Source organism: Schistocerca piceifrons, chromosome 8, assembly GCF_021461385.2.
Source record: "Schistocerca piceifrons isolate TAMUIC-IGC-003096 chromosome 8, iqSchPice1.1, whole genome shotgun sequence".
Lineage (NCBI taxonomy): Eukaryota > Metazoa > Arthropoda > Insecta > Orthoptera > Acrididae > Schistocerca > Schistocerca piceifrons.
Genome location: NC_060145.1, coordinates 25,024,350 through 25,036,422, shown reverse-complemented (window position 1 = coordinate 25,036,422; position 12,073 = coordinate 25,024,350).

The window sequence follows — 12,073 nt, the reverse complement described above, 5'->3', positions numbered from 1 at the left end:
CACTATCCTTCGGGTATTTTAACCTGATAGCCTTTCCGTCTATGCTTCCAAGGCAGTTCGGAAACCTCCAGTTCTATAAATCCTTCTTCAGGTTTCTTCCACATCTCTGTTGTAGTAGTAAGATACTTGGGCTGTAGAACAGTCCATATTGCCTGGCACACTTGTTTCACAATACCTGAGACTGTTGAACATCCTAACCGAAAAGAAAAAGCTATGGTCTGGTGACTGTCGCCTGTAGTCAAGTATCTGGAAAAGATTAAAATCAATGCCGATAGAACGAATAGATAAGTTAACGACCAAATATATGTTTGTTTAAATTCAATGACAATGTTATGAATACAATCAAGTAAAGCAATCTATTAAGTAGAAAGTTCTCTCTAGCGGGACATACGGAACTAGATGTTACTATCGTTTGCTGTATTCGTAAACACTGCAGATAAATTTATCACTCCACTCGTAACTACGTTGTGGGATAGCACTTTCTTCCGCCAAATCTTTCATATGATACAGCAAAACTAAAATGGAATAAATTATACGACTTCTGTTTGAAGCACAAATAGTCCACAAATGGTAAAACTTACCTCAAACAAATGGCTAGTCTGTGCCTTGTATCAATCGGCTTTCTCCAGTTCGTTGTGCACTTCTCGGTGCTACCTTTTTATCAGGCGATGCAGTTCCTTGTGAAATCTTATGGGACTTAACTGCTAAGGTCATCAGTGCCTAAGCTTACACACTACTTAACCTAAATTATCCTAAGGACAAACACACTCACCTATGCCAGAGGGAGGACTCGAACCTCCACCGGGACCAGCCGCACAGTCCATGACTTCAGAGCCTTACACCGGAGACATTCTCGCGACATACGAAAATATTTGAAGAACCTATCTTCGTCAGACTCTAGATGGTATTCTCTTAAGCTTTCTCTCTTGCTATTAATGTCGTGCGCCCAACATCTCCTCTTCTTGGTGCTATTTCGTATCGGTTGTGCGAGCTACTCATTTCTGTACTTTAAGCTTAATAATGTGGTTCGGCCCTTTCCACAGTGTAACAGCTGACACATCAAGAGTCCCTGCGGCCGGCCGGCCGGCCGTTGCCTGTGTGGCGTCCCTGGCCACTGACAGTCGTGTGAAGTTAGCACCCCTTTTTCGAGAAATATACATTTTTTTCAGAGTTCTTGATAGATATGGCATAGTTCTAGAGTTCTTTGTACAAAATTTCAATAGTTCTGCAGAATTTAGCGAAGAAAACAACAAAATTCGAAAAAATTTTCGTATCGAAAACGTTCTTTGGCAATTTCCGCAAAATGTAAATAAGTACAAGAGTTCTGAGCACAGTTCTGAATAGAGCTCCAAGAGTTCTTTCGAAAATCCAAGTAACATTTTTTTGTGCAGCTAATAGTTTACGAGATAATTGCATTTTAATGAGAAAATCTTTTCACTTACTGTGAAGTTGGCACCCCTTTTTTCAGAAATATATATTTTTTTCAGAGTTCTTGATAGATATGGCATAGTTCTAGAGTTGTTTGTACAAAATTTCAATAGTTCTGCAGAATTTAGCGAAGAAAACAACAAAATTCGAAAAAATTTTCGTATCTAAAACGTTCTTTGGCAATTTCCGCAAAATGTAAATAAGTACAAGAGTTCTGAGCACAGTTCTGAATAGAGCTCCAAGAGTTCTATCGAAAATCCAAGTAACATTTTTTTGTGCAGCTAATAGTTTACGAGATAATTGCATTTTAATGAGAAAATCTTTTCACTTACTGTGAAGTTGGCACCCTTATTTTTAGAAAGATATATTTTTTCAGAGTTCTTGATAGATATGGCATAGTTCTAGAGTTCTTTGTACAAAATTTCAATAGTTCTGCAGAATTTAGCGAAGAAAACAACAAAATTCGAAAAAATTTTCGTATCGAAAACATTTTTTGTCAATTTTCGTAAAAATTAAACTTGTACAACAGTTCTGAGGACAGTTCTGAACAGAACCCCAAGAGCTCTATCGAAAATCCCAACAACATTTTTCTATGGCGATAATGGTTTGAGATAAATTGATTTAATATGGGACACACTTTCTTTACGGAAAATATAAATATATTCGTACAACAGTTCTGATGACAGTTCTGGACACCACGTGAAGAGTTCTATCGAAAATCCTAGTGAAATTTTTTTGTGCAGGTAATAGTTTAAGAGGTAATTGCAACTTAATTAAGAATTCCATAAGAGCTCCTACTGTGAAGCTGGCACCCTTTTTTTCACAAATGTATACTTTTTTCAGATTTCTTGATAAATATGCCATAGTTCTAGAGTTCTTTGTACAAAATTTCAATAGTTCTGCAGAATTTAGCGACGAAAACAATATTCGAAAAAATTTTCGTATCGAAAATATTCTTCGTCAATTTTCGCAAATTGTTAATAAGTACAACAGTTCTGAGCACAGTACTGAACAGAACTCCAAGAGTACTATCGAAAACCCAAGTAACATTTTTTTGACCAGCTAATAGTTTACGAGATAATTGCAATTTAAGGAGAAAATCTTTTGACTTACTGTGAAGTTGGCACCCTTTTTTTCAGAAATGTATACTTTTTTCAGAGTTCTTGATAGATATGCCATAGTTCTAGAGTTCTTTGTACAAAATTTCAATAGTTCTACAGAATTTAGCGACGAAAACAATATTCGAAAAAATTTTCGTATTGAAAACATTCTTCGTCAATTTTCGCAAATTGTAAATAAGTACAACAGTTCTGAGCACAGTTCTGAACAGAACTCCAAGAGTTCTATCGAAAAGCCAAGTAACATTTTTTTGTGCAGCTAATAGTTTACGAGATAATTGCATTTTAATGAGAAAATCTTTTCACTTACTGTGAAGCTGGCACCCTTTTTTTTAGAAATATATATTTTTTTCAGAGTTCTTGATTGATATCGCATAGTTCTAGAGTTCTTTGTACAAAATTTCAATAGTTCTGCAGAATTTAGCGAAGAAAACAACAAAATTCGAAAAAATTTTCGTATCAAAACAATTTTTGTCAATTTTCGTAAAAATTAAACTTGTACAACAGTTCTGAGGACAGTTCTGAACAGAACCCCAAGAGCTCTATCGAAAATCCCAACAACATTTTTCTATGGCGATAATGGTTTGAGATAAATTGATTTAATATGGGACACACTTTCTTTACGGAAAATATAAATATACTCGTACAACAGTTCTGATGACAGTTCTGGACACCACGTGTAGAGTTCTATCGAAAATCCTAGTGAAATTTTTTTGTGCAGGTAATAGTTTAAGAGGTAATTGCAACTTAATTAAGATTTCCATAAGAGCTCCTACTGTGAAGCTGGCACCCTTTTTTTCAGAAATATATATTTTTTTCAGAGTTCTTGATAGATATGGCATAGTTCTAGAGTTCTTTGTACAAAATTTCAATAGTTCTGCAGAATTTAGCGAAGAAAACAACAAAATTCGAAAAAATTTTCGTATCGAAAACGTTCTTTGGCAATTTCCGCAAAATGTAAATAAGTACAAGAGTTCTGAGCACAGTTCTGAATAGAGCTCCAAGAGTTCTTTCGAAAATCCAAGTAACATTTTTTTGTGCAGCTAATAGTTTACGAGATAATTGCAATTTAAGGAGAAAATCTTTTCACTTACTGTGAAGTTGGCACCCTTTTTTTCAGAAATGTATATTATTTTCAGAGTTCTTGATAGATATGGCATATTTCTAGAGTTCTTTGTACAAAATTTCAATAGTTCTGCAGAATTTAACGAAGAAAACAACAATACTCGAAAAAAATTTCGTATAGCAAACATTCGTTATTAATTTTCGCAAAAAGTAAATTCGGACAACAGTTCTGAGGGCAGTTGTGAACAGAACCCCAATAGTTCTATAGAATATCATAATTACACTTTTTTGTGCAACTAACACATTACGATATAATTGCAATTTAATTAGGGAACCTCTTCACTTACTGTGAGGTTGGAATCCTTTTCTACAGAAATATATATATATTTTCAGAGTTCTTGATAGAAATGTCATAGTTCCAGAGTTATTTGTACAAAATTTGAATAGTCCTGCATAATTTAGCGAAAAGAACAACAATATTCGAAAAATTTTTCGTATCGAATACATTCTTTGTCAATTTTCGCAAAAAGGTAAATTCGTACAACAGTTTTGAACAGAACACCAAGAGCTCTATCGAAAATCCTAATAACATCTTTTTGTGGCGATGATAGTTTATACGGTAACTGCTTTGATGTTAGACCCACTTTCTCCACAGAAAAAGTAAATTCGTTCAACAGTTTTGATGAACAGTTCTGGTTAACACGTCGAGACTTCTATCTATAATCATAATAACATTTTTTGTGGTTGTAATAGTTTGTATGGTAATTGATTAATTGTGGGGCACTCTTACTCAAAAAAAAAAAAAAAATTGTGTCTGTTAGTATGCTCTGATGCCAGCTCTGGATAGCATTGTAAGAGTTCTATCTAAAAAACTAGTAACATATTCTGTGCAGGTAATTGTTTATGTAGTAACTGCCATTATTAAGGAATGCTTATGAGCATTTCCCGTGAAGTTTGAACCCCTTTTACGATAAATATAAATTTTTTTCACAGTTCTTGATATATATGCAATAGTTCTAGATTTCCCTGGTCAAAACACGAATAGTTCTATAGAATTTCGGGAAGAAAACAATAACACGGCAAAATTTTGGTATGGTAAAAAATTATTTGTCAGTTTGGAAAAAATAAATTTGTATAACAGTTCTGTTGGCAGTTCTGGATAGCACCGGAAGAGTTGCATTGAAAATGATAAGAACATTTTTGTGGTGATAATAGTTTATACAATAATTGTTTTAATCTGATACTCACTTTATCTAATATAGCAAAATTCGTAGAATAGTTCTGATGACAGTTCTGAATATCACCCACAGAGTTCTACCAAAAACTATAATAACATTATTTGTGACGATGACATTATATGAGATAATTAATGTGGGACTCACTTTTGTCATGTAAAAGTAATAAATTCGTACAAAAGATCTGACGGCATTTCTTAATACGACCCTAAGAGTTCTACCGACAACTGTAATAACATTTTTTGTGGGGATAACAGTTAATGAGATAATAGCATTTTCGAGAGACCCACTTAGTCTACATTATAATAAATTGGCACAACCCTTTTGCTGCCAGTTCTGGATAGCACCGAAAGAGTTCTTTTAAAAACCCTCATAACATTTTTATGGTGCCAGTAGATTATGAAATAGATAGTGTGTTCACTCTGCAGTGGGTGTGCGCCGATGTGAAACTTACTGGCAGATAAAAACTGTGTGCCGGACCGGGTCTCTAACCCCAGGCTGTCACCAAAGAATATCGTCACAATATCCTTTCGTCCAGGAGTGCTTCTTCTGCAATTTTCGTAGGACAACTTCTACGAAATTGGGAACGCAGGAGATGAAGTACTGCTGGAAGTACAGCTATGAGTACGATCGTAAATTCTCACTTTTATTTTGGAAAACCGAAAATCGAAAACCGGATGTATATTCTACTAAATACAAAAAGTCTAAATGTTCAGCACTATACAAATGCCAGTACACCTTCTTAAGACTGACTGTAGTAACTGTAGGTGGAAGCGTGGGATGTGCACGCTTAGATGATTCAAGGAGAGAAGGCTCGTCAGTGCAAAACAAACAGATGGCTGAGAGAGCAGATACATTCACACGCGCCACTAACCAGATGGTGTCACACCTGTCGAGAATCGCACCAGAGGTACAATGAGCTGTGGTGGAGTGCTGTTGGCGTGGTTACCATGCAACTTACTTGATGGGCATCAATACACCGTTATATTAATGTACAATACTTGAGAAACAATGTCATTCACACACTCCGAGTTCCTTATCACTCAGTACTAGACTAAATTACCGGCCTGGTGATAAGCAGCCTATGTACCTCACCGACTACACATCTTCATGTTATAAGAAAAAAAAGAGAAAAATACCAAAGGACACAAAATATGAATCCGGATAAACCGGAAATCCGGATTATTGAGGACCAAATAAACGAGGTTCTTATTTACAAATTTCGAACTTCTTATTAACTTTAATACTGTATCCCATCAACATTATAACACCTCTATCAGTCATGTATTGAATTAGGATTTAAACATACTACTTAGTTAGTTTGTACGATATATTCAGTAAATATACTTACATTTATATACATTGTAAAGACTTTTAACTCTCGCTGTAGTGTAACTCATCAAACTTCCACACTTCCTTTCTAACTAGAACAAATGCTTGCAACAATATTAACGACATCAATTTCAAATTTATTCGTTACACACAGCACATGTTTTTATGTATCCTAGCGGCTGGTGATGTTGCAATATAACTTTCATCCATGAGGGTCCTGGGTATATTTTTAGCTGTTAGTGGGTCCTGGATGTCATGAGAGTTCAAAACAATTACTGTTTTACGCGATAAAATTCATCTGGTTCTTCCTGATTCTAAAAATATACACTTCATGTGTGCCTTTCATTGTTGTATGTATGATTCAGTATCGACGCTAATGCTCTCTTGATGAGATATGAGCCGATTGCTCGTTTTTATCCACTGTGCCCTTTCGTATTTCATTTCAGCGATTAGTTTATTTGTTTATCAACGTAGTAAGTAGTACAAAGCTAATCCAGAATGTAAACTGCACTTAAATTCTGTTTGAACTGTTTAATAGTCAGTGTCCGCTGTCTGAACGTCAAATATCAGATTAATACACTGCGCCTCGTTGCGTTATTTTATAGGAATTTTATTATTTTAAGTGGGAAGTACTAGATAATGTTGAAGAAATTCGAAGCATATTGTTCGAAGAGCATAATATTATTCGAAATTTACCTGTACCAATAGGTGCAGCCAAAGCAGCATTTGTGATGCTGTAATTACCTCATAGATAACGATATTTGTCTATTGTAGTTTTGTATTCCAATCAGAATTTTGAGAGCATCAAAGCCTCATTTCAGCGTGAGAGAGGGGTAAAATCAATAGATGATATTGAATTGAAAGCCTTCATCAGTCTCTTGTTTTTAATTGTTGTTAACAAAAGTAACAGATAAAGCCTGGAAGATCTGTGTGGAACTGATGGTGATGGCATTGAAAAATTTCACCTCGCAAACGAACATAAAACGTTTCAAATTTATTCTGGAGAGACTTAGATTTTACAGTCGCGCTATTCGTGATGAAAGGAGACAATTAGACAAGCTAACAGCTATTCGGGAAATATTTACTGTGTTTGTACGCAACTACCACAAATCTTACACCCTTGGAGAAAATGTTACAGTAGGCAAGAAGCTGGAAGGATTCTGTGGAAGGTACAGTTTTCGCCAATATGTATCAATCAAAACAAACGAGTATGGATTCTTAAGTGTGGATTCTTAAGTATTTTACCTGTACAATTTGGAAATATACGCTGTGTTGCAACCAGAAGGATTTACCAACTGAGCAATAAACAATTTGATGTTGTTCTGTGACTGTGTAAACCTATATATCAGTCAGGTCGAAATGTGAAAGCGGACAACTGGTTTACTAGTACTGGAATGATAATAGAGCTATGAAGGGAGAGTTTTTCTTTTGTTGGCATGATGAAGAAAAACAAGTGTGGAGATTTCTCTAGAGTTTGCTATCAGTAAAAGAAGGGCTGCCCACATTTCCTTTTTTGACTTCCACAAGACTGAACTCTAGTTTCCTCCGTACCTAAAAGGGGAAGTGAGTGATCCAGGCATCACGTTTGCATGAAGATAATTCGATAGATGCTGACATTGTAGATAAACGGAAGCCATCCACCGTAAATTTTAAAATAGCGTTAAGTGTGGTATTTTCACAGCGGATAAGCCGAATGCTTTGTACAACGCTGCAAGAAATGTGCGCCGCTGGTCAATGGTTGAATTTTTGTGATGATCAGTACAGTTGGAATCTATGCACAAGTGATTTATTGTGGCAACAGGAAGAATTGTATCAAAAGGAAAGGGTTCCTGAATCAGCTTTGTTATACAATGTTGTTTTCTTCGCTAAATTCTGCATAACTATTGAAATTTTGTACAAAGAACTCTAGAACTATGACTTATCTATCAAGAACTCTGAAAAAAATATATATTTCTGAAAAAAAGGGTGCCAGCTTCACAGTAGGAGCTCTTATGGGGTTCTTAATTAAGTTGCGATTACCTCGTAAACTATTACCTGCACTAAAAAATTCTACTAGGAATTTCGATAGAACTCTTCACGTGGTGTCCAGAACCGTCATCAGAACTGTTGTACGAATATATTTATATTTTCTGTAGAGAAAGTGTGTCCCATATTAAATCAATTTATCACAAACTATTATCGCCATAGAAAAATGTTATTAGGATTTTCGATAGAGCTCTTGGGGTTCTGTTCAGAATTGTCCTCAGAACTGTTGTACCAGTTTAATTTTTGCGAAAATTGACAAAAAATTATTTCGATAGAAAAATTTTTTCGAGTATTGTTGTTTTCTTCCCTAAATTCTGCAGAACTATTGAAATTTTGTACAAAGAACTCTAGAACTATGGCATACCTGTCAAGAATTGTGAAAGAAATATACATTTCTGAAGAAAAGGGTGCCAACTTCACAGTAAATGAAAAGATTTTCTCCTTAAATTGCAATTATTTCGTAAACTATTAACTGCACAAAAAAAATGTTAATTGGGTTTTCGATAGAACTCTTGGAGTTATGTTCAGAACTGTGCTCAGAACTGTTGTACTTATTTACAATTTGCGAAAATAGACGAAGAATGTTTTCGATACGAAAATTTTTTCGGATATTGTTTACGTCGCTAAATTTTGCAGAACTATTGAAATTTTGTACAAAGAACTCTAGAACTATGGCATATCTATCAAGAAATCTGAAAAAAGTATACATTTCTGAAAAAAAGGGTGCCAACTTCACAGTAAGTGAAAAGATTTTCTCCTTAAAATGCAATTATCTCGTAAACTATTAGCTGCACAAAAAAATGTTAATAGGGTTTTCGATAGAACTCTTGGAGTTCTGTTCAGAACTGTGCTCAGAACTGTTGTACTTATTTACAATTTGCGAAAATTGACGAAGAATGTCTTCGATACGTAATTTTTTTGAAATATTGTTTTCGTCGCTAAATTTTGCAGAACTATTGAAATTTTGTACAAAGAACTCTAGAACTATGGCATATCTATCAAGAAATCTGAAAAAAGTATACATTTCTGAAAAAAAGGGTGCCAACTTCACAGTAAGTGAAAAGATTTTCTCCTTAAAATGCAATTATCTCGTAAACTATTAGCTGCACAAAAAAATGTTAATAGGGTTTTCGATAGAACCCTTGGAGTTCTGTTCAGAACTGTGCTCAGAACTGTTGTACTTATTTACAATTTGCGAAAATTGACGAAGAATGTCTTCGATACGAAATTTTTTTCGAATATTGTTTTCGTCGCTAAATTTTGCAGAACTATTGAAATTTTGTACAAAGAACTCTAGAACTATGGCATATCTATCAAGAAATCTGAAAAAAGTATACATTTGTGAAAAAAAGGGTGCCAACTTCACAGTAAGTGAAAAGATTTTCTCATTAAAATGCAATTATCTCGTAAACTATTAGCTGCACAAAAAAATGTTACTTGGATTTTCGAAAGAACTCTTGGAGCTCTGTTCAGAACTGTGTTCTGAACACTTGTACTTATTTACATTTTGCGGAAATTGCCAAAGAACGTTTTCGATACGAAAATTTTTTCGAGTATTGTTGTTTTCGTCGCTAAATTCTGCAGAACTATTGAAATTTTGTACAAAGAACTCTAGAACTATGCCATATCTATCAAGAACTCTGAAAAAAATATATCTTTCTGAAAAAAAGGGTGCCAACTTCACAGTAAGTGAAAAGATTTTCTCATTAAAATGCAATTATCTCGTAAACTATTAGCAGCACAAAAAAACGTTACTTGGATTTTCGAAAGAACTCTTGGAGCTCTGTTCAGAACTGTGTTCTGAACTCTTGTACTTATTTACATTTTGCGAAAATTGCCAAAGAACGTTTTCGATACGAAAATTTTTTCGAATATTGTTGTTTTCTTCGCTAAATTCTGCAGAACTATTGAAATTTTGTAGAAAGAACTCTAGAACTATTCCATATCTATCAAAAACTCTGAAAAAAATGTGTATTTCTCGAAAAAGGGGTGCTAACTTCACACGACTGCCACTGACTGGCCCGGCCTGCCGCTGCGCCGTTCGTCGCAGCGGCAGGCCGGATTCTGTCTGGCCAGGCCTTAAGGGAACGCCTGATCAAATCGGCTCTCCCGACTAGCCGCTGGGCTAGTAATGCACCACATTAAGTTATTGAATAAATCATAGCTTCTTTTGCTGATGGCGGATGAAGCTCTCAATTTAAATGTGCATTCAGCACACAGGTAAGTAATCATAATAAAAGTTTGACGTGGCTAAGTTAAATATTTTGGGCGAGAGAATTAATTTAATTACACTGGACGCAGTAGACGAGCTCTGAACTTGCCCTTTGGAGATACGCTATCGCTATAGTTTTATAGTTATTCAAATGAAACTTCTCACATCTTTATGGTTATAACGGATCTCCATTCTACTTAAATATAAACATCCTAGCCTTATTTATTAGCCTACTTAATCTATCTTGCTTCCTTAATTTTTAAGACAAAAACCAGAAAATTATGAATTTCAACTAAAATTTTAATTTGTGAGATCCAAAGTACTGTTTCTATTAAATTATTATGGAAAAGGAATCTAAATATAAATTTTTAAGTGTCTAGCTCTTTTCTGTTGCGCCAATGATTTTTACAGAAAAACGTCCAAGTTTCGAAAATGGTTAAAGTTATCGAACTGATATTCAACACATATTAATTTAGTATTACTCCTGACATGCTAGAACCGTTTCAGGTTATTCACTTGATTTTTAAAGTATTGCGCAACATTTATGACGTCAGAGCTAGTTACAGCGGACTGGCTGGCACACAATGGAAAGACTGATGTGAATTTACTACGGCGTGAGTAGGCTGCTTCCCTACATCACCCTCTACTTAAATTTTTTGTTTTTGAATGTTAATGAACGAAAAAAAATTTAATTACAAAAATGGGAACCTAGAGTACAGCTTAACTTCCTATGAAAATTAAAATTGAAATGTAAACATGTAGAAATATTAAAAGAAAACTGATTACCTACTTTAATTATTTAAATTGCGGGCATGTTCACTGCCTCTCAAGCAATATTATCCCTCAAAATTTAAGCAAAATCAATGAAACACTTTGGCATACATATTGCCTTAGACAAACGATCACATAAAAATAAGTAAAATTATGAAAATCTTAAATTCATTAAATACATTTTTACATACACAAATTCAAAGAAAATTACACAGTTATTGAAGATACGTAAACAGATGATTATATCTTAGCTGTCTTTTCTAAACCTGAAAGAAAATTTCACAAATTATTTTTACACACGTGGTTGTAGCCGCTTTGGCTGGCGTTCTACAGTTTCATGCACAAGGGTAGAGGAGGGGAAGCTGCTATGGTATGCGTCCTTCACGTTCACTTTAAATTACATGGGGAAAGGGGAGGGGTCACTGTGAGTTGTGTCCAAGTCACTCCACGCTTTCACGCAGCTACCAGGCTGCCATTATCTGGTTTGTCCTGTAGAACAAACAAAAAGAGTGCCTCAGACTCTGTTCACTTATTATCTAAGGGTGGGTCACAATGAAATGGGGGTACATACATTTTATCCTTCAATATTTTTCTGGAACAAAGTTAACAGAACTTTTTCAATTTTACTCTCGTGGTTACTTAATTGTCATAAAACCGGTAAACAAATGGCTCAAAACGTCGTTAGTCATGTACTAGAGAAAATTTATGCTCAAGGCATACAATCATGAATCCTATTTAATCTCAATTTATCATTTCTGGGCCGGAACACTGAACCAATGCTCGGTACATTCCTGATACATTTGCATTTTATTCATTTAGTTGACTCATCTTTAATTGCCTTATTCTTAGAGATAGTATGAGTATATTTGATTAGCAGTTGTTTTCTC